Source organism: Lonchura striata, chromosome 35 (genome assembly GCF_050655825.1).
Source record: "Lonchura striata isolate lonStrDom1 chromosome 35, ASM5065582v1, whole genome shotgun sequence".
In the NCBI taxonomy this organism is placed as follows: Eukaryota; Metazoa; Chordata; class Aves; order Passeriformes; family Estrildidae; genus Lonchura; species Lonchura striata.
In genome coordinates, this window is record NC_140737.1 from 1,994,672 (window position 1) to 2,018,553 (window position 23,882).

Below are 23,882 nucleotides of genomic sequence, written 5' to 3' on the forward strand. Positions count from 1 at the left end.
TCCATCAGGGCTCAGAACGATATCAGGAATTCATCGGGAAGAGTGGATTTGTTGACTTTCAACCCTAAAAGTCTCAGCTCTTCCATCCAATCCTTTTTTCCTGTGGCATCAAGCAACATTGGATGGTCTTGGAGGTATTTTCCTACCTCAGTGGTTTCATTATTCTGATTCTTTATGACCCACAGGTGTCTTCCAAAGGCAAATGGTGATGGACTGGGGCAAAGACCAAGATTTGGGGTGGAAACCCCTCCAACAAAGGCTTTTCCCTCCACTGAACCCAACCCTACAGATACTCTCATGATGCTGACAAGTAACTCTTTTTTTGAGTTTGATTTTATTTCATCCATTTTTATCCCCTACAAACACATTAAATTGTCATAAAAATAAAGAAATTGATTTTACTCTCATCTGGGGAGAAAATGTAGGGCTTGGGAGGATTTGGGGGTGTTTATAGGAATTGGAGGAGTGTTTTCCCTAAAACTGGGGCCACACAGGCTGGGATCACAGAATCACAATTAACCAGCTTGGAAAAGACCCCTGAGATCAAGTCCAGCCTATGACCCAACACCACCCTGTCACCCTGACCACGGCACTAGAGTGCTGCATCCAGTTTTAAACAGCTCCAGGGACAGTGACTCTACCACCTCCCTGTGCAGCCCATCCCAATTTCCAATCACACTTCCTCTTAAGAACTTCCTAATGTCCAGCCTGAACCTCTCCAGTGCAGCTCCAGGTGGTGTCCTCCTGTCCTGTCTCTGTTCCCTGGGAGCAGAGCCCCACCCCACCTGGCTGCCACATCCTGTCAGGGACTTGCAGATAGTGATGAGGTCTCCCCTGAGCCTGCTCTTCTCCAGGATAAACACCCCCAGCTCCCTCAGCTGCTCCTCACAGGACTTGTGTTCCAGACCCTTCAGCAGCCTTGCTGCCCTTCTCTGGACATGTTCCAGCATCTCAAGATCCTTCCTAAACTGGGGGCTCAGGACTGGACACAACACTTGAGGTGCTGCCCAAGCAGTGCCCAGCACAGGGGAAGAATCACAGCCCTGCTCCTGCTGGCCACACCATTCCTGATCCAGGCCAGGAGCCATTGGCCTTCTTGGCCACCTGGGCACAAGGCTAGTTCATGTCCAGCCTGCTGTCCCTCAGTCCCTGCAGGTCCCTTTCTGCCTGGCTGCTGTCCAGCCACTCTGTCCCCAGCCTGTAGTACTGCAGTGGTTGCTGTGGCAAAGTGCCGGACACAGAATTTTAACTTGTTAAACCTCACCTTGTTGGATTCATGCCTTGGATCCAGCCTGTCCAGGTCTCTCTGCGGAGCCCTCCTGCCCTCTGACAGATCCACACTCACACTCAGTTTGGTGTCATCTCCATTTTCTGCTGCTCAAAAGAAGCAGTTAAATTGGTCAATAAGTTCTGTTTTTTTCCTCCTCCTGGTAATTTTTTTTATTTTATTTGACACCCTAGAGGCAACTTCTGTGATGGCCTCTATAAATTGATTCTATTTCAACAGCACCAGCAACAGGGTTGTGAATGTGAGCACTGTGAATGTAGCCTGTGTGGCTTTTAATTGTCCTCAGCTTAGTGCTCAGGCACTTGTGAGCATTTAAAAATCTGCTAATTATGAGTCCTGTTAAAAAAATACTGAGTTCCCCATCATGAAAGCACCATGGGTAGCATTGATTGAAAGAGGCAATTGCAGTTGTACTGTTAAAATTCAGGTGGCAGCCAGAAGAGGGGCAACAGCAGCCATGATCTTAAATTCCCAAGGCAAAGACAATAAAACCGTCCTGGCTGTCACCTCACCAGGAGTAAAACAGTGCTGAGAACAGGCCTGGAACCCAATATTTCCTTTCTCTGAAGGTTGGGTCAGGGCAGCACAGGCAGGACCTGAGCAGTCAGGGAGGTTTGTGGGTGATTGTTGCTCTAATCAAGGAATTCAATGGAAAAAACAATGTATGGTGCAATTGGAGTCTTGGCTTCAGTGTGTGGTGTTGCTGTGCTGGAGGGCAGGAAGGCTCTGCAGGAGGATTTGAACAGCCTGGAGAGATGGGCTGAGGCCAAGTGGAGGAGGTTCCCCAGGGCCCAATATCAGATCCTGTGCTGGGGTCACAACAGCCCCTGCAGAGCCCAGGGCCTGGGGCAGAGGGGCTGGAAAGGGCCCTGGGGGTGCTGGGCAAGAGCAGCTGAGCAGGATCCAGCAGGACCCACCTTCCTGAAAGGAGCCTGGACCAAGGGGGGAATCAGTCTCTTCCTCCACCGAACAAGAAATGGGATGAGAGAAAATGGCCACAAGTTGCACCAGAGAAAGTTTAGATTGGACAGAGGAACGATTTCTTCTCTGAAAGGGTGGTCAAGCACTGGAAGAGGCTGGCAAGGCAGAGTGAGTCACATCCCTGAAGGCATTTCAAGCACCTGTAGGTGTGGTACTTTGGGACATGGTTATGGTGGCTTTGGCAATGCTGGGTTGACGGTTGGACTTGATGAGCTCACAGCTCTTTTCCAACCTGGACAATTATTTTCTCCTTAGAAGACTTTGTTTCTCTTGTGGGGTCCCATTTTTCTGTATCAGCTCAAGCTCTGTGTCTCTGGGAGAGACTTTCCTACAAGAGAGAACTTTGAGCTGGAGATGAGCTGCCCTGAACATGGAAAGCATTCACCAATGTGAAACATGTTTGCAAGGGAAAAAACAAGGGACAGTTTCTGTTTCCAGAATAGCTTTGATTTGTTCCTATCCACAATAGAAAAGATAGCTGTCCTTTCAAAGGAAAGCACTTTGGGATGGCACAGGCTTGCTGGACATACAGTCTCAATCCTTCTGTTGACAAACCACACAATTTGGTTAGGGGAAGGGGAAATTTCCTATTTATTTTCTTTACCTAGAAGTATTTCAGCATCTCTGCTTTAAAAAAAAAAAAACAAACCAAACCAAAACAAAAAAAAACACAAAAAACAAAAAACAAAAAACAAAACAAAAACAAAACAAAAAAAAACAAAAAAAAAAACAAAGTCCACTAGCACAACTTTCCAGAAGACAACAGATATGAAAAACAGAGAAATCAAAAGGTAGACTTTCAATCAATACAGAATATTGTTGGCTTTGACTTCTTGCTTTTTATTTTATTCAATACTACCTCTCTTTTTCTTTGCCTCAGCAAATCGAGAGTTTTATCTTTTCAAACCCATTCCTGGGAGGCAGACAAGATTAATCAGAAATCCTCTCTGCCAGTGGCTGTTTTCAGCACGGGCTGTACTTGGCCACCTGAGGCTGTGATGGGCAGGGAAATGTCCCTCCAGTGTCCCTGTGGCTTTGTGCCTGGCACAATCTCTGGTACTAAATTCTCACACCCCAGACACTGAAAGACTAGAACTATATTTACATCCTTCCAGCCTGGAGAGGAAATGGAGAAGAGATAGCAATATTTTAAAAATCCCAAAAATACACACCCAAAAAATCCAGTCCTGAGGGTGCCAAGCCTTGTCCATTATTTACAGGCTTACAGAGTACATGAGGACAGTATTTAATCAATGGAGAAGTGTCTGCATGTGCAGAGGGGAGAGCAAGGAGTCAGTGGATCCAAGTTTTCTCCAGAGAAAAAGCCAATGGAGGGTGTGGGAAGGAAAGAGTTAAACACGGGGGGATGGCGAGGAGGGGCTGGATTCCCTCAAGGGGCCCCCCAGAACTGGGAATGCCAAGGATCAGAGAATGCCAGTGGGGGAAAACTCCCCCAGTTCTGCCTATTGCTCTATATTCTCCTCTGTTTTGGGAAGTGGAATCTCTCCCTCATCCCACCAGTCCCAATCCCCCTCCAACCCCTGCTGTGAGTTTTGGGGATTCTGTGGTATTCTGGGGTGGGATTGAGGATTTTGAGGTGGGATCAAGCGATTTTGAGCCTATGCCAACTCTCTAGCTGGGGAACCCAGGAGCACCAGGGGGCTCCAGCCAGACCCTATCTCCTCCAGTAAGGGACTCACACAATCCTCATCCTGCTCCCAGAATCCCTGGGGATCCCCAAACCATCTCTGCATTCCCCCATTTCAAGATCTCCAGACCAAAGGATTGGAAGCTCCCACCCAGGGTAACCTTAACCCTCAGATTTTTATCTCCACCCATCACTTTTCCCTCCTTTCCCCTTCCCGTTTCCCCCACAGCAGGTGGGAGCAGCCAAGAGCCCAGCGCTGCCCCAGCCCGACCGGCCTCGGCTCCATCCCTGCTTCTCCCGCGGGATGCTTTGGGTTTGGGTGGAGGGGGGCCAAAGGTGAGCGCTGGTCGTCGGGGGAGGAGGAGCCGGGATGGAGGAGGAGCGATAAAGGAAGAATGGATGGAAGCAGGAGAACGAGGAAATGGAGGAGTGGAAGGAAGAGCAGCAGGAGGAAGAATGGGAAGAGGAGGCACCACATGCATCCATCGCTCTCTGTATCTGCAGCCTCCCCGCCCCGAGAGCATTGCCCCCACTCCACATCCCGCAGGAGACTGGGGAGGGGGAGCTCACCCCGAATATCTTGGGTGGTCCCTGGGAAGGTTTTATACGGGGGTTCCCGCTGGCAGCTCCTGGCAGAGCCGTGGGCGGGGGGATGCGGGGTCTCCCCCCGACTGTGGGTTGCTCTCCCTGGGTCAGGCTTGGGATCCACGTGGCGATCACCAGGAGCCAGCGGGGTCTGAGGGGGACACCAGTTTTGTGGAACCCTCCGCAGAGCTGGGTATGGGGGAAGCGTAGAAGCCACAGAGTGTGGAGAGTGGAAAGGGGCCATCCCGGAGCTGGGGAACCCCCGGCAGCCTGAAGAGAGGGGGAGGATGGAGAGTGGGGAAAACAGGGACCCCTTGGACACTGAAATGAAGAGCCTGGAAAGGGGGGACCCCTGGGATTCCCAGGACCCCCAACAGCCCAGAGAATGCGGGAACCCTGGAGAGTGGGATCCCCAGAAGACCAGAGACAAGGAATGACTTGGAGCCCAATGTGGAAAAAACTGAGAGGGGGTGTTGCCCATAAAGAAAACACAAAACAACCGAAGTTGTTTTATGCGGTGCTTTATTGAGGCCCTGGGAGCCTGAGGACTAATGTCCAAAGTCAGAGCCCCCCGAACTAACAAAATCATTGCGTTTATATAGGGTCTATATCAACAGTTGCTCAATTCAGCACATATTTGTCTACGTTACACTCTAACAATCAAATTAATTCTTGTTTAAATTGAACATTCTCTATGATCATAAATTCTTTTCACTCCATTAGATAAAAACAATGTATCCCCAAGATCCCCAAGATCTACCTATCCATCTACTGCCCATTCTTGGAATGCATTCTGAAATAAGTTCCTACTTCCTCAGCATTCCGCACTGCCTTTGCCTAACAACTGTTTCTAACAACACACAGCTTATGGCCTACTAAGAAATTCTAAACCTTAGCCGAACTACTTCTACTAAACTCTTATTAGTCTTCAATGCAACAAGTCCCCCCTTTTGAGCATCCTTCAATCTTCCAGTTGCAAGGATGCTCAATCAGTCGTCTTCAGTCCGTCTTCTCGATTCACTGAAGGAGATGGAGGAGGCGTTGTACTCCTTGTCATTGCGTTGATCAATCTCTGGGTATGAAGTCGTTCTTTGCTGACAATCCCTGCCATACACTTGTAAGCTCCGAGCACAACAAAAGTTAAGATTAGCAGCATTATCACATATTGAATTATTGACGAAATCCAACCAGAGACCTGGAGCCCCAGAGAACTAAACACTTCCCCTACCCAATTGTGTTCTGCCTGTTGTTCTAATCTCTGGGTCTTATCTTCTACTTCTTCTAATTGAGATATGTCTCGTTCGACCTCGACTGTCACATTTGGAATATGGATACAACAGTGATCAATTTTCTGATTCAAATATCCACATACCCCATGCTCCTTTAATAGCAATAAGTCCAATGCCATTCGGTTTTGTAAAGTCATCCTGCTAGTAGCTTGCAATTGTAAATTAAAATCTTTAAACCCCTTTTTGGTGATGGCAACTAATCTTTCGGTTTGCCCCATTAATTTATATAGCATATTCCTATTTCGATAAGCTGCTATTGGTGAGAAGAGTGATTCTAGTGCCCATCCAAATTTTACACCTCCATCAGGTTCATGCCACTGGTCTTCATCATCTATACCTCTTTTAATTTTTGATTTTAACTTTGATTGTTTCCACAGCGGGCACAAGGTGGGAATTCCTAAAGTTACCTGAGTGACTGGTCCGTCAATAGGCATATGTGTGGTCCATTCTCCATGTCCCATTACCCATACCAAATTCCCTGGACTCCTAATGGTTGTAGACTTGCAGCTGATGATTCTTTTACCATCTTTATCTCCTTTAGTCTCTCCTCTTATGGTATGATTATATCCCCTGCACTCGCATCCCCATTTTAACAAAACTCTCACTGGTACTAACCCAATCTAGGTCTCGGGGGTATCGCAAGTTATTACTCGAGTACAGTTCCATATTTCCTTCTGTTCCCTAACCTGTCTTTTTGTAGTATGTAGATTCATTACGCTTGGGTGAGTCTGATTCTTAGTCCCGCTCCATTGGATGCACCAATGAACTTCTCCCAAATAACTGTAGGTTTCTAAAAGGCTAGGTCCCCAAATCGCTCCCCATTCATCTTCTAAGGACTGAGTTTGAGTAATATTTTGGCAAACTTCTTCTTCCTTTTCCCTTTCAGTTCTTAACGTTATTCTGCTACAGTGATGGTTTAATACTGGAGCAGATCCTGAAATGACACATTGATATTGTTGAATCGGAGTCTCTAACTATGTGAAATATCCTGACATCCCTTGACAATATTCCCTAGTGACTCGTTCAAGTATTAAGCATCCGTGCTGCCACTCGTGATATTTTTGAGAAACAAGCTTACAATTCTGTGTCACATTTATGTAGGCCTCAGGCATATCCCCTACTGGTATAATTCCCCAGGGGATTGGCTCTCCTGCTGATTGAGTTAGTGGTAGACAGGCTGTAATCTTTGTCACGTGCTGAATTACTCTAAAATCTCTTATTAATCCTACTATCAAATTTTCTTGCTTTGGTTTAGGGTAAAATGACATAGTCCTGTTCTCTGCCTCTCTGATCCTTCTGAATTTTGCTTCCCCTCGGGAAAAAGATACAGCTGTTCTAGCATGTCCCCACCATACATCCTGAGCTACCCAACACCAATAATTCCCTTCATCTGGCACCTGGGTATCCTTTATCACCAAGGTCAACACTCCTCCCAACCGATTCCTTATTTGATATTTCTTTCCTAAATTTACATTCCCTGACTGAAACCACCATCCGAATTCTGAATAAGAAATGTTATTGTCTATTATATACGTCAGAATTGTTGATGTCCCCTGCACAGCCCAGTACCTTCCCTTGGCGGGGCGTATTTTCTTTCCTAAATGACTCCTTCCTTGCACCTCTCTTCTGCCATATGTACCATCTGTTCCACATACAACCACACAAAGGTACAAACCCTCGTCTCTTCCTAGCCTCGGCTGAGTATAATTTAGCCACCCTACACCTTTTCCATCTTCTTCCCAAAAATTGCTTCTTCCATCTGGTTTTTCCCAATTTCCTTGTTTATTGAATTTCCACCAAGTGACCATGAACCTAGATCTGCACTCTTGCCGTATGGTAAACAAACAGTTTATTCTAAGAGGGGGTCCATCCCACATGTCTACTTTTGCCCAATAGGGTATCATGGACACTTTTGGATTCTCCTGTTCCCATGATTGAACTCTCAACCTAATGTGTTGAAAACTATAGCTCTGCTGTATTCAAATTAGACAAACAGAGGTGGCAGTATCTGCGTGGGTTACTTGAGTCAATTCTAAAGCAGTGTTACCTCTCTGGGCTTCCATATTCCACACTGTAACAGAAGTGAGATTTTTAAATACCTGCCCTTTTTTCCAAAACACAACTATTTCGCTGGCTCCAGCTCTCTGGTTGTCAGAAAATTCACAGACCATCCTTACAGATTTCCCTTCCATAGCTCCGATCACCGGTTCTGAAACAGTGACAACGACATGCCCATCAGTAAACACAAATCTGAAAATAGTGATTGAAACAATTATTAAGAGTAGTTTGCCCGAAGAATTAGCCGCGTGGGAGTTACTGCTTGAGACACCCATTGAGTCGGTGCCTTCTTGACGCGGGTGTAGTGTATCCAAGAATCGATTCCGGCCACTTTGATTATGGTGAATGTAGTCAGGATCACCTGATGCGGGCCATCCCACATTTGTCGGAGAGGATCAGTAGACCAGTTCTTTATATATACGTGCTCCCCAGGCTGTACATCATGGACTGGGTTTTCCAGGGAAAGAGGCCTATTCCACCGCAAGGTTCCTCGTAGAGCACTGAGAATTCTGTGTAGTGAAGCAACATAATTATATACCATCTGGTCCCCTGTTACATGTGGGTCTCCTTTCATGATGGTTGCATGGTAAGGTTTCCCATACAAAATCTCATAAGGGCTTACTCCTATTCTTTCCCTGGGTTTTATTCTAATTCGGAGAAGAGCTAGGGGTAAGGCCTGTGGCCATTGTATTTTAGCTTCCTGGCAGATTTTCTTAACTTGCCCTTTTAAAGTCTGATTCATCCTCTCTACCTGCCCACTGGATTGGGGCCTCCATGGGGTATGCAAATTCCAAGTTATATCTAACATTCGGGCAATCTCCTGAACTATGTGAGCAATAAAATGAAGACCCCTATCTGATGACAATCCTAAAGGTACCCCAAATCTGGGTATTATTTCCTTTAACAAAGTCTTAACTACTTCCTTAGCCTGATTTGTTCTGCATGGAAAAGCCTCAGGCCAACCTGAAAATGTACAAACGTACACTAAGAGATACTTGTATCCCTGCGCTCTTGGTAACTCAGAAAAATCTACCTGCCAGTAATCTCCTGGTTCTGGTCCTATTTGTAACCTTCCCATTTGTATCTGCCTGGATTATTCTTCAAACATACTGGGCACATTGCATTCACCCGTTTTGCCAAACTTAACATCTGGTTGGAGACTATTTCACCTTTTAAAAACTTCACCAATGCTTCTGCACCCCAATGACTCTTATTATGTTCTGCTACTAGGATAGCCTTCATTACCCCCGAAGGAACGACCACTTGTCCAGTGTCAGTAACATACCAACAGTAGCACCTTTCTTGGCCTTCAGTAGTGCTGCCAGCTTCTCATCCTCGCTGGAGTATCTTGGAGGCTGGTACAAGTAAGGGGTAGCTGGATTTATCCTAGTAGGTACTAAAGCCATCTGAGTCCATACCTGCCGTGCTGCCTCCTGCGCTGCCGCATCTGCCAACCGATTGCCTCGGAAGACTTTCCCATCTTCCTTTTGATGTCCACGGACATGCATCACTGCCACCTGCTCTGGTTTATGTATCGCATCTAATAGAGCCAAAACTTCTTCCTGATGCTTTATAGCAGTCCCTTGGGAGCTCAACAACCCCCTCTCCTTCCATAGTGCACCATGAATGTGCACCACCCCAAAAGCATACTTGGAGTCAGTCCATATGTTCACCCTTCGTCTGGAGCTCAATATTAGTGCTCTGGTGAGCCAAATAATTTCAGCTTTCTGAGCCGACGGACCGGGTGTCAATGCACGCGCTTCTATGACCTGTAATTCTGTAACAACAGAGTATCCCGCGTACCTGATTCCGTTTTCCACATAGCTGGATCCATCCATAAACAGCTCCCAGTCTGCGAAATCCACAGGCTCATCCTTAAGATCCTGTTGACTGGAATATACTTGTTCAATCGCCTCTACACAATCATGCACAAGCTCATCCTCATTCACCTGACTGCGAAGAAACTCAGCTGGATTAAGATGGCTAGTTGTTTGGAGTTGCACATCATCTTGCTCCCTTAGAATAACTTGATATTGCAGCATTCAGCTAGATGACAACCAATGACCCCCCTTTTGTTCCAGAACAGCCATTACCATGTGGGGAACGTAAACATCTATCTTTCTTCCCAAAGTTAGTTTCCGGGCTTCTTGTATTAAGAGCACCGTAGCCGCAACAGCCCGCAAGCAAGGCGGCCAGCCAGTACTTACTGCATCTAGTTGTTTGGAAAAATACCCCACAGGTCTCTTCCAGGATTCCAGTTTCTGTGTTAGGACTCCTAAAGCCAATTTCTGCCTTTCGTACACATACAATTGAAAGTCTTTGTTTAAGTCTGGCAGCCCCAGGGCTGGGGCCTCTTTTAGTGCTTGTTTCAGGTCCAGAAAAGCCTTTTTCCTGATGGGAGTCCAATCCAACTGGGGTTCCTTCAGAGCCTCATACAGAGGTTTGGAAATGAGTCCAAAATTTAGAATCCACAGTCTCCACCACCCCACCATACCTAGGAAGGATCTCAATTCTTGATGACTCCTAGGGAGGGGAATCGAGCAGATAGCTTCCACTCGATTAGTTCCCAGGCGTCTCTGACCCTGAGCCAATTCGCAACCTAGGTACAAGACATTTTTCCTTACCAATTGAGCTTTTTCTTTGGAGACCCGGTATCCCGCCTGTCCCAACATATTCAGCAGAGCGATGGTAAGGTCAATGCAAGTTCCTTTGTCCTGCGTGGCTAAAAGAATATCATCAACATATTGCAGTATTATGTAGGAAGTAGGAGATTCCTTTACCTGGGTTGTCTTCCATTCCTCCAGCTCTTTTGCCAGCTGATTACCAAAAATAGTAGGGCTGTTTTTGAAACCTTGGGGTAACGAGTCCAGGTAAGTTGCTTCTTCCTTCCTGTTGTTGGGTCCTCCCATTCAAAGACGAAATACTTTATGCTCTCTATTGCCAGTGGGATGCAGAAGAAGGCATCTTTTAAATCAATTACAGTGAACCACTCAAATCTCTCCGACACAGATGTTAGCAAGGTGTATGGATTGGCAACAACCGGGTGAATGTCCTTAACTATTTCATTGATGGCCCTTAAATCCTGCACTAAATATATTTCCTCACCGGAAATATTGGGGTATTATATTCCGATTCACATTCCCTTAATAATCTTTGGGTTACAAATTGAGTGATCATTGGGGCCACCCCCCTTCGGGCCTCTAATTTAATGGGGTACTGTTTGATTCTCACCGGTTTTGCTCCTTCTTTCAGCTCTATTACAACTGGGTGTGCTGCCTTGGATTTCCCGGGGGTTCCTGTTTCCCATACCCAAGGCACCACAGCATTACTGATTTCATCAGGGATTGGAGCCGGATCCATTTCTTGTATTACAAAAATTTTCCCAATCTCCTCCTCTGGGATCTCCAATTTAACATGGCCTCCTTCAAATAATATTTTGGCATTCAATAAAGATAGTAGGTCCTGCCCAAATAAAGGCTGGGGGCAATTTTGCATATACAAAAATTGGTGATCTAATTCCTTTCCTCCAAACTTTAAACTTAAGGGTTGCAAAAAGGGTCTTTCCTCTAATTGACCCGTAGCCCCTATTACCTGTACCGTGGTGTCACTAAGGGGTCCTAATCACTTATTTAAAACTGAATGTGTGGCTCCCGTGTCAACCATGAACTCCTGTTCCCTTCCAGCTACCTCTATTCTTACTCTTAAATCCCAGTCTAGTCAGCTCTGATTCTGAAAATTTCCAAGCATCATCGCCTGAGCCTGTGTTTGGGCACCATCTACTGGCATCATTTGGAATCTTCCCATTAATCCAGCAGTATTCCCTATCCCATTCCGCACTGGACACTCATTTTTCCAATGTCCCAATTGGCGGCAAAAAGCACATTGATTAGGTCCTAACCCATTCTGTCTTCCATTATTTGTCCCTGTGTCCTGGGTTGACTGTATGATGCCTTTATCCCCAATCGTCTGCCCTGTTCATATTGAATAATAAGTTCTACACCTTTAAAACTTGTTCCAGGAGGGAAGGAGGGGGGGAAGAAGCGCGGAGTTTGTTTTCAAGAACTGCACTCACTCCTCCACATTCCTGCTCCTGGACTGAGTTGTCTGCGTCCAGACGGACAACGAGACGGAGCTCTCCATTAGTTTTTTTTCCCTAGTTTAGTTAGTTTTAGCTAGCTGAGGCAAAGTTCCCTGGACTGTGGTTTTTTTCCCTTTCTCTGGACCCGCTCTGGACTGCACACCAGGAGAGCAGCAGCAGCAGCACCGGAGGCCCAGTGGGCCGGGCCTGGGCCGCGGCATTTCCAGCGCCGGAGGGACTGATCAGAGACTGAGTGAGCCCAGCTGCAACCTGAGGGATCTTTCTGAGATTGTCTCTCTTGGAGTGGCAAGAAGTTTCGTTGCTTAATATTGTCTAAGTTTGCTAGTTTAATAAACAGGTTTTTTCCACTTTTCTCCAAAAGAAGTATCTTTCCCGAACTGGTTGGGGGGAGGGGCCGATTGAATCTGCTTTCCTGAAAGAACCCTTTTGGGGGGTCTTTCCCCAAATCTGCCCTGAACCAGGACAGATACATTTATTGGCGCCCAACGTGCGGCTTGAAAAAAAACACAGTGGAAAAAACCTTTTTTCCTTGATTGATTAGATGTTGGTGGTGCTTATTTTGTAGTAGGTTAAAGCAGACAGTAGCCATGTTGCTTAAATTCATGTCTCTTGGGGTGGAGGCCTTCATGTGGTTCTAGTCTCTAGGCTTTTTTGGGGTTTTAGTACTTTTCTGGTCACTAGAATTCTTGTCCCTTACATGTAGTTTTTGCAATAGAAAAACACAGATTAAAATAGCTATTGGGCTGAGCTTGGTGATAGTGATTTATAAGGCGCTTGTAAAGATACTGGAGTCTGTTCAAGACATGTATAGTTTATGGTTTTTTCATCCTACCCTGCATCCTAGTTCCAGTGGTATGTTCTAGGGGTTTATTAGTAATTGCACCTGGTTTGTTAGAAGAGGAGCAGGGCATGAAGTTTTCCAGCCTCTCCTTTCCTTCTTCTTTTTTGAATCTGTTATGTCACTTTTTGAAAATGTTCAGTTTCCCCTGAATGTTAAAAAGACCATTTTTCTAGTATTTATTCTTGTAAACTTCCTTTATACAACCTGCAGTTTCTCTAGAGTGAAGGCTGAGATGTCCCGAGGACCTGATGAAACCCCTCACCCAGGTGTAGAAAATTCTGAGTGGTGTAAAGAATGGGAAAATATGGGCCAGACCCTAAAGAAATTTTCTGACCCTGTAGAGTAAGATTTTCCACGTGAACAAATTCAGAACCCAGCTGAGGTGGAGAAATACCTGAAAGAGAAGTGCCACAATAACTCTAAAGAAGGAAAGCTAATTGCAATAAGCTGGGCCCTGGCCTATGCTTATCGCACACTGCTAAATACTGTAGGCCAGCAGACAGAGGCAAGGGGGCAGGGAAATAAACCAGCAGCTATCCCAGTCACTCAGGCTGCAAACAACACCCCAGTTACCCAGGCTGTAGCTAAAACAGACAGTGAACCTAAACCACTGGCAGTTGCTGCAAAAAAGAAGAAAAGCAAAACTGACCGGCCAGGGACTGATGATGATGATCCAAGAGAAGGACCCTCAAAGCTAATTACTGACACAAAAGCCGGAGTTAGGGCAACTGAGGCAAGATCAGAAGCCACTACTGAGTCCTATTCCCTGAAGAACCTTCGTAGCCTAAGAAAGGATTACACTCGACGACCTGATGAGTCTATAATTAGTTGGTTGGTCCGTCTTTGAGATGCTGCAGGGGAAGCTACAATTCTGGATGGTAGTGAAGCGAGACATTTGAGATCCCTGTCACATGATCCTGTCATTGATCAAGGAATGATGAGGGGGGCTAACCCTCGCAGCCTCTGGGCACGGGTTTTGGAAAGTGTAGCACAAAGATACCTGTGTGCAGATGATCTTTATATGCAGCAAACCCAATGGAAGACTATAAAACAAAGAATTCAATGCTTGAGGGAAATGGCAGTGGCAGAGATTGTCTTCTTGGATGATGTAGATACTGTAAATCCAGACTTAGTACCGTGTACATCTGTGATGTGGCGAAAACTTGTAAGACTTGGGCCACATGAATACGCTTCTGCTGTAGCAATAATGAAGCGAGATGATGGTAAGGAGACTGTGCTCGATATGGCAAAGAAGCTCCGAGCATATGCAGATGCTGTACATGGCCCAACCCATGCCAGAATTGCAGCAGTAGAAACACGTCTGCAGAAACTAGGAGAGAAACTAGAAAACAAGATAGAAGAGAATCATAAGAAACTCAGGGAGAAGATGAAAGAGGGTTTTCTCCAAGTCTCAACAATACAGATCAGAGGTCCTGGTACCCAACACAAACGTTCCCCAGACGGGGAAAGAAGATACATCTCACGAGCTGAGCTGTGGTTCTTCCTGCGTGATTGTGGAAAAAATATGAAGAAATAGGACAGGAAACCTACTAGTGCTCTGGCACAACGGGTGCGTGAATTGAAGAAAGGCAAGACTCCGAAAAGAAGTTTCACCAAAAAGGAAGCAGCTCCAGTAGCCCATAATCAAACTGCCATATATGATGATGATGACAATATTTTCGATCCCCTTGAAAGAACCTCCAAGGCATATGCCCCAGGAAAGAAAGATAACCATGCTTAGAGGGGCCCTGCCTCTAGCCAGGTAGAGGCAAGGGAAAACCGTATTTTTTAGACTGTGTGAATTCGTTAGCCTGGCACATCAGAACCACAAGTATATAAAGCTTTGGTCGACACTGGTGCACAGTGCACATTAATCCCATCAAAATATGTGGGGGCAGAACATGTTTCTATTGCTGGTGTGACAAGGGGATCACAAGACTTTACTTCAGTGGAAGCTGAAATCAGCCTGACTAGAAATGAGTGGAAAAAACAGTCCATTGTAACTGGCCCAAATGCCCCATGTATTTTAAACATAGACTTCCTCCGAAGTGGGTATTTCAAAAATCCAAAAAAACTCAGGTGGGCATTTGGGATAGCAGCTGTAGAGACAGAGGGCATCAAACAATTGAACAGCTTACCTAAACTATCAAAAAACCCATCTGCAGTAAAACTCCTGAAAGTAGAAGAGCAACGAGTACCAATTGCCACCTCAACAGTACACCGCCGGCAGTACCGAACAAATCAAGATGCCGTAATCCCCATCCACAAAATGATTCAGGAGTTGGAGAACCAAGGGGTAGTCAGCAAAACCCACTCACCCTTCAACAGCCCCATCTGGCCTGTGCGCAAATCTGAAGGAGAATAGAAATTGACTGTGGACTATCGTGGCTTAAATGAAGTGACTCCACCGCTGAGCGCTACTGTGCCGGACATGCTGGAACTCCAGTATGAGCTGGAGTCCAAAGCAGCAAAGTGGTATGCCACCATTGATATTGCTAATGCGTTTTTCTCCATTCCTCTGGCAGCAGAATGCAAGCCTCAGTTTGCTTTCACCTGGAGGGGCGTGCAGTACACCTAGAACCGACTGCCCCAGGGGTGGAAACACAGCCCCACCATCTGCCATAGACTGATCCAGGCTGCACTAGAAAAGGTTGAGGCTCCAAAACATCTACAGTATATTGATGATATCATTGTGTGAGGGAACACAGCAGCAGAAGTATTTGAGAAAGAAAAAAAAATCATCCAGATTCTCCTGGAAGCTAGTTTTGCCATCAAGAAGAGCAAAGTCAAAAGACCTGCTCGAGAAATCCAGTTCCTGGGAGTAAAGTGGCAAGATAGACGGCGTCAGATTCCTACAGATATCATCAACAAGATCACAGCGATGTCTCCACCAACCAACAAGAAAGAAACACAAGCTTTTCTAGGTGCCATAAATTTTTAGAAACTGCACATTCCCAAGTATAACCAAATAGTGAGCCCTCTCTACCTGGTCACCCGCAAGAAAAATACTTTCCACTGGGGCCCTGAACAGCAGCAAGCCTTCACCCAGATCAAGCAGGAGATCGCCCATGCAGTAGCCCTTGGCCCAGTCAGGACGGAACCAGATGTGAAGAACGTGCTCTACTCTGCAGCCGGGAGCCATAGTTTGTCCTAGAGCCTTTGGCAAAAAGCGCCTGATGAGACTCGAGGCCGACCACTGGGATTTTAGAGTCGGAACTATAGAAAATCTGAAGCCAACTATACTCCAACAGAGAAAGAAATTTTAGCAAACTATGAAAGAGTCCAAGCTGCCTCAGAAGTAATCGGTACAAAAGCACAACTCCTCCTGGCACCCCGACTGCCGGTGCTGGGGTGGATATTCAAAGCAAAGGTTCCCTCTACCCACCATGCCACCAATGCCACATGGAGCAAATGGATTGCCCTTATCACGCAGCGCGCCCGGATTGGGAAACTGAATCGCCCTGGGATTTTAAAGATAATTACAAACTGGCCTGAAGGTAAAAACTTTAGTCTCACTGATGAAGAAGAAGAAAAAGTGACACATGCTGAAGAAGCGCCACCATATAACCAACTGCCAGCAGAAGAAACACATTATGCCCTTTTCACTGATAGATCTTGCTGCATTGTGGAAATGAAACGAAAATGGAAAGCAGCTGTATGGAGTCCCACACGACGGGTTGCAGAAGCTACTGAAGGGGAAGGTAGATCAAGTCAACTCGCTGAACTCAAAGCCATTCAACTAGCCCTGGACATTGCTGAAAAAAAAAAGTGGCCAAAGCTCTACCTCTACACTGATTCATAGATAGTAGCCAATGCTCTGTAGAGGTAGCTGGAGAAGTGGAAAAAAGCTAATTGGCAACGTAGAAAAAAACCAATTTGAGCTGCTGATGAGTAGAAAGACATTGCTACCAGAGTAGAGAAGCTACCTGTAAAAGTTCACCATGTAGATGCCCATGTTCCCAAGAGCAGAGCCAATAAAGAGCACCAAAACAACCAGCAGGTAGATCAGGCTGCAAAAATAGGGGTGTCAAAAATAGACTTGAATTAGAAACACAAAGGGGAATTGTTCTTAGCACGATGGGCCCATGATGCCTCAGGCCATCAGGGTAAAGATGCCACTTTTAAGTAAGCACGAGACCGAGGAATAGATTTAACCATAGACAATATTTCTCAGGTTATCCATGACTGTGAAACGTGTACTACCATAAAACAGGCCAAGAAAATAAAACCCCTATGATATGGTGGGCGGTAGTCCAAGTACAACTATGGGGAGGCCTGGCAAATTGACTATATCACACTGCCCCAGACACGCCACGGCAAACGCTACGTGCTCACCATGGTAGAAGCCACCACAAGATGGTTAGAAACCTATCCCGTACCTCATGCTACGGCCCGCAACACCATTCTAGGCCTTGAGAAACAGGTCCTTTGGAGGCATGGTACCCCTGAGAAGATTGAGTCAGACAATAAGACTCATTTCAAGAACAGCCTTATCAACACTTGGGCTAGGGAACATAGTATTGAGTGGGTGTACCATATTCCCTACCATGCACCAGCTGCAGGAAAGGTGGAAAGGTACAATGGACTGTTAAAAACCACTTTGAAAGCATTGGGTGGTAAATCTTTCAAGAACTGGGAGCAGAATCTGGCAAAAGCCACCTGGTTAGTTAACACCCGAGGCTCTACCAGTCGATTGGGCCCTGCCCAATCTCAGTTTTTGCATATAGTAGATGGAAACAAAGTCCCAGTAGTGCATGTCAGAAGTTTGTTAGGGAAGACAGTGTAGATCAATTCTGCCTCAAATACAGACAAACCCATTCGTGAGATTGTTTTTGCTCAAAGACCAGGTTGCGCATGGTGGATAATGCAGAAAGATGGAAGAACACGATGTGTACCTCAGGGAGATCTGATTGTTGGGTGAGAAATGTATGTAAATATCACTGTTTGCTGAATATTACTGACATTGTCTGTGTATAGCTGTATATCGGATGTATAATGTATGTGTTTGTAGAGTTTAAATATATATATATATTAGTTTTAGTAGTAAGCTGACGATATAGGGATAAGGGGTGGAATGTCCTGGGTTGACTGTATGATGCCTTTATCCCCAATCGTCTGCCCTGTTCATATTGAATAATAAGTTCTACACCTTTAAAACTTGTTCCAGGAGGGAAGGAGGGGGGGAAGAAGCGCGGAGTTTGTTTTCAAGAACTGCACTCACTCCTCCACATTCCTGCTCCTGGACTGAGTTGTCTGCGTCCAGACGGACAACGAGACGGAGCTCTCCATTAGTTTTTTTTCCCTAGTTTAGTTAGTTTTAGCTAGCTGAGGCAAAGTTCCCTGGACTGTGGTTTTTTTCCCTTTCTCTGGACCCGCTCTGGACTGCACACCAGGAGAGCAGCAGCAGCAGCACCGGAGGCCCAGTGGGCCGGGCCTGGGCCGCGGCATTTCCAGCGCCGGAGGGACTGATCAGAGACTGAGTGAGCCCAGCTGCAACCTGAGGGATCTTTCTGAGATTGTCTCTCTTGGAGTGGCAAGAAGTTTCGTTGCTTAATATTGTCTAAGTTTGCTAGTTTAATAAACAGGTTTTTTCCACTTTTCTCCAAAAGAAGTATCTTTCCCGAACTGGTTGGGGGGAGGGGCCGATTGAATCTGCTTTCCTGAAAGAACCCTTTTGGGGGGTCTTTCCCCAAATCTGCCCTGAACCAGGACACCCTGGTAACCCTGAGTCTTGGAAGCCCCCTCTTCCTACCCCAAATCCTCTACCGCGACCCCTTCCGTGACCCCTGCCTCGCTGTCCTCCTCCCCGTCCCGCAGTTTGTTGAATTATTGCCAATATCCCTGCCTGCTGCCGCTTAGCTGTTTCCTTCTCTCTATTATTATACACTTTCCATGCCACCTCCAGCATTTTATCAAGCCTTCGGGTGTCATCCCCTTCCAACTTTTGTAGCTTCTTCCTAATATCATCCTGCGATTGTCCCATGAATAATAGGGCTAATTGTAGTTGACCTGGTTCCTTATCAATTTCTAAGTTAGTATACCGCCGAGCAGTTTCCCTCAGCCTCTCTAAAAAGGCTGAGTGTGATTCATTCTTTTCTTGCCTTATCGAATATAACTTAGACCAGTTCAATGTTTTAGGCATCCCCGTCCGAATCCCCTCTATTAATAAGTCTTGATACTTTCGTATGGCTCTATAGCCCTCCATGCTATTCGGGTTCCATCCTGGATCATCGCTAGGAACCAGCTCATCCACAGTTCCTCTAGTCCTCTCCAACCTTATTTCTTCCCTGGCCCTTTCCTTGGTTGCCCGTAAGACCATTTCCTTCTCTGTAGAATCCATTATGGTGTCCAATAACACCTGTAAATCATTCCAATCAGGATTCTGAGTTTTAATCACCATTTTCACTACTCGTGCTACCCTTTCGGGGTCCTCCTGATAACTGCCAGCTGATTGTTTCCAAATGACCAAATCACCCAGGGAGAAAGGAACCTTTATGAGGACCCTTCCCCCTTGAGGACCCATGGCCTCTCTCAAAGGTGCTATCATATGAGGCCCTTCATTATTCCACCTCCCATACCGGGTCCTTGCTGCAATAGGGGTTCTTTGTTCAACGGGGGAACGGGTGTGAGAATTAGAGTTGGCAGGGGCCTGCATTTCAACATGACTCCCCGGAGAATCATCAAAATGAGTAGCTTCCCTCTCATCCTCATCTTCATCAGAATCGGTCCCTAACTCCTCTTGCTCCTGCTCTGATCTTTCCCTAGGGAGTGACGGCGCCGAGGGAACGGGACGAGAGGGAGGTGCAACTAATAAGGACAAATCCTCCTCCCGTCCAGGGGTTTTTACAGCACATTTTACACATACCTCCCTTGCCTTACACCCAGAACACTCATCCTGATTATTTTCAACCCTTAATACCATAATACCACACTCTTTCTGCCATTCAGTTTTCTGTTCCAAATAACAAAACAAATCCAAATACGGTATCTCATCCCATTTCTCATTTTCTCTCAGATATTGCATTAAGGGGGTTATCACTAAGGTATCCAATGTACCATTCAGGGGCCACTCTGGCCCCCCATCAGATGCATAGAGGGGCTACCAATAATTACAGTAATCTAACATTTTTCTTTTATCCAAATCTTGATAAAACCCCACACTTTTCCATCATCTCAATAAGCATCCTAAAGGAGTATTCCCGGGCACCTTCCCATTAGATTGAACCAATGCCTTAAAGGTCTTAAACAGCATCATTTATAATATGTAACGCACACACCACACTATAATTAAAAGTACCTTTAACAAAATCAAATACAAAGAGACAATTATTAGTTGCAACAATACCGTAAAAAGAAGCACTAACCGAACCAACCAGCTTGCCACTACTCGACGCTGCGAGGGGCAAGTGCCGAGCCTGCGTAGCTTTCGCTTCGACTTACGGTCGGCGCCCAGGCTTTCCACCAAGACGTCTATAACCCAACCCGGCAAGGATTATTACCTCGTCTTCTGGGCAGGCAACCAACACCGGTAACAAAAAATAAAGCACCTTCGGGCTTACCTTCCACAGTCGTCCGTCAGGCGCGGGGGTCGGGCGCAGACCGATGACTCCCCGAGAAGTCCTCGGTGCCGGCGTGGAGTGGATCAGAATGCGAACCGCCCCAGCCACCTTCGGAGTCCTGCCGCGGTCGCCAGAAAACTGTTGCCCATAAAGAAAACACAAAACAACCAAAGTTGTTTTATGCGGTGCTTTATTGAGAGCCCTGGGAGCCTGAGGACTAATGTCCAAAGTCAGAGCCCCCCGAACTAACAAAATCATTGCATTTATATAGGGTCTATATCAACGGTTGCTCAATTCAGCACATATTTGTCTACGTTACACTCTAACAATCAAATTAATTCTTGTTTAAATTGAACATTCTCTATGATCATAAATTCTTTTCACTCCATTAGATAAAAACAATGTATCCCCAAGATCCCCAAGATCTACCTATCCATCTTGTCTATTACTGCCCATTCTTGGAATGCATTCTGAAATAAGTTCCTACTTCCTCAGCATTCCGCACTGCCCTTGCCTAACAACTGTTTCTAACAACACACAGCTTATGGCCTACTAAGAAATTCTAAACCTTAGCCGAACTACTTCTACTAAACTCTTATTAGTCTTAAATGCAACAGGGGAACTCCTGAAAAGGTTTTTTTTTTTCTGAATCTTGGAGCTTTTGGCTTAAATGTGGATCTCTTGAACTGAATCTTTATTTTCTGGGGGAGGGAGAGGTGAATCTTCTTCTTTCTGAAATTTATTGAGCTAAATGTTGGTGGTTTTGTTTTTGCAGGGAGCCGAATCTTAATATTTTGAAGGAGTCTTTGCCACAGGATCAAAGTTTTGCGTCTTTTAGGGCTGTGTCTTGGTATTTGAGGGGTATTTTTTGCCTCAATACCTTGGAGGTTTTCATGGACACAAGATACCTGATGACTTCTGAAGATCGACTTTGGCAGAAGGAACCCCCAACACAACACGCTCACCGCTTGTTTTCCTCCCCAAACCAGGATTTGTCAATCCCAAGCCTTGGCTAGATGTAGGAGGAGGCTTCCAGGAAGAGGAAGAACCTTGTAGAAGAGGCCATTTTGAGTGGATGCAGGGCGCCAGGAATCCAATAGGGAGGAGGAAAAGCCCCCAGGATCCTGTACGAGGAGGGACTGCAAACCCAGCCAAGGGAGCTGTGGGGAGGAAAGACCCTCCCAGGAAGGCGGCCGGAGATCCAGCTGGAGCTTGGAGCTGGTGGAGAAGCCTCATGGCAGTGAGAAGCTCCAGAAATGCTTGGAATGTAGAAAGAGCTTCAGTTGCAACTTCCACCTGATCCAGCACCAGAACATCCACACAGGAGAATGCCCCTACAAGTGTGGGGAGTGTGCAAAGGGCTGTAGCTAGAGCTCCCACCTGAGGGCACACCAGCACATCCACACTGGAGAGGGGCCCTGTGAGTGCCCCGAGTGTGAGAAGAGCTTCTCACAGAGCTCAATCTTGACCTGACACCCATAGAGGTACCTGTAAAGGGAAGCCCTGCAAGTGCCCTGAGTGTGGGAAGAGCTTTGTACACCGCTCCAGCTCCATTCCCCATGGACAAATCAGTGCTGGATGATCCCCAATGACTCCCGTTGGGCAGAGTCCTGGTGATCCACGGTCCTGGTGATACATGCTGGGAAGAGACTGGGCTGGGGGTGCTCCACATCTTCCTGCCTCCCTGTGAACACCTTGATGAATGTAGGGGCAGGAACATCCATCAGAACACACACCGATGGTTGGAACTGAAGACTGATGGCCCTTGGAGATCCATGGGGATGCAGAGATCCACCTCCAGCCCCCGGAGGAGCCTATGCCAAAGCACAGGGATGTCTGAGAGGAGGCTGTGACTCCATGGGAGACTCGTGGACAGAGTCCTGCTGGAGCCATCTGTCTTTGAAGGACTGACCCTGTGACAGAGTGACCCACACTGCAGGAGTCGGTGGGGGGCTGGTGCCTGTGGGATGGACTCAGGTTGGAGAAGTTCCTGGGAAACTTTCCCATGGGAGGTACCCCAGAGTACAGCAGGGAAATTATTCCTGTCCCTGAGCAGAGGATGAAGCCACGGGGGATGAATTGACCATGGCCCTATTCACTGTCTCCTGCAGTGCTGGAGTAGGAGGTAGAGCTGGAAGGAGGGAGGGGTGGGGGAAGGTGTCTTGAAGGGTTTTCTTTTACTTCTTATTATCCTGCTCTGAATTTATTAGCAATAAATTCAATTAATATCTCAAGTTTTTAGCCTGTTTTGCCTGTGACAGTTTTTGATGAGGGATCTCTCCTGGTCCTTATCTCAACTCCTGAACCCCTGGTTAAATTTTATCTCTTCTCTCTGGCTGTGGAGGGAAGTGAGAGAGCGGCTTTGGTGGGTGCCTGGCATCGGGCCAGCTTCACCCCCCTACTATGGGACATGCCACGTTTGGCTTCACGTTGCTGTTGCTTTTGCCTTTCCAATGATTTTATCTTTTGCATTAAATGCTTGTGAAGTGCCCCCGGTGTCCCTCGTGCTCCCTTGGCGCCGGCAGCCCCGTCCCTTCCCCTGCTCGCCCTGCCACGTTCCATCCCGGCTGGAGGAGCCTTGGAGCTGCCGTGGGGGCCGTGGGGCTGCCCCGGGGGCTGCGCCCCGAGCCGGGGCCCCTTCCCAGAGCTCCCAGTCTGCCCATGCTGTTGCCCAGTGTGGATCTTGTGGTGCTTGTTGAGGTACACGGGAGAAATTGCCCCAGCCCTTGCAGTGTGCTGCTCCCAGATGTTGAGATTTGGACACCCCGGAATGGCCTGGCCTGGCAGGAGGCTGAGGAACTGCTACTGCCCTGAACTGCCAGCTCGGGGTCACCTGGAGCTGGAGGTGCTGGGAGCTGCAGCTGAGGCTGTAATGGAGCAGGGACCCACCTGCAGCCCCAGCAGGAGCCCAGGCTGGAGCAGGGGATGCCTGAGAAAGGCCTCGAGCTTGCAGGAAGCCCCTGCAGAGCCATGGAAGTGGCTCCTGGCAGGACCTGTGAGCGTGTGAGGGATCCCCATGGGAGCAGCCTGCTCCTGAGGGACAGTGTCCCGTGGGAGGACCCCAGGCTGGAGCCGGACAAGGATTCCTGCCCCTGAGGGGTTCTGTGCCATGAGCTGACTGTGACCCCCATCCCCTGTGCCTCTGGGTGGGAGAAGGGCAGGAATGTGGGAGAAAGCAAAGCCCAGGAAGCAGACAGAGGTGAGGGAAAGGTGTTTTTGGTAGGATTTGCTTTACTTTTCATTATCCTGCTGTGATTTGTTTGGCAATTGTCCTCGTTCAAAAGATAGGTGTCTGCCAAGGAAGGCTGCAACCTTCCTGGAATGGAAAAGATGAACCCCTCCATCCAAAATACTTTATCTTTGAAATTACGGGGCTTTCAGGCACAGCTATGGGAAAAGAAATAATACTTTGCTAGAATATATATATATATATATATATATATATATATATATATATATATATATATATATATATATATATATATAATAAATAACAACACGGATAAACAAGACCAGCAACAGCACCACAGACCA

At 46.8% G+C, this 23,882-nt stretch overlaps 1 long non-coding RNA gene and 1 pseudogene across 2 annotated transcripts; one reads left to right on the forward strand and one right to left on the reverse strand.

The window, feature by feature from the left end:
* Positions 1 to 4,271: 4,271 nt before the first annotated feature.
* Positions 4,272 to 23,786, reverse strand: LOC146764245 (uncharacterized). Its single transcript, XR_014950946.1, has 3 exons — positions 20,778 to 23,786; positions 20,349 to 20,486; positions 4,272 to 8,358 (listed from the first exon to the last, which is right to left on the reverse strand). It is a non-coding gene; the product is annotated as an uncharacterized LOC146764245 (long non-coding RNA).
* LOC146764246 (uncharacterized) lies at positions 8,355 to 18,384 on the forward strand (annotated as a pseudogene). Its single transcript, XR_014950914.1, has one exon. The product of XR_014950914.1 is annotated as an uncharacterized LOC146764246 (transcript).
* Positions 23,787 to 23,882: the final 96 nt, after the last annotated feature.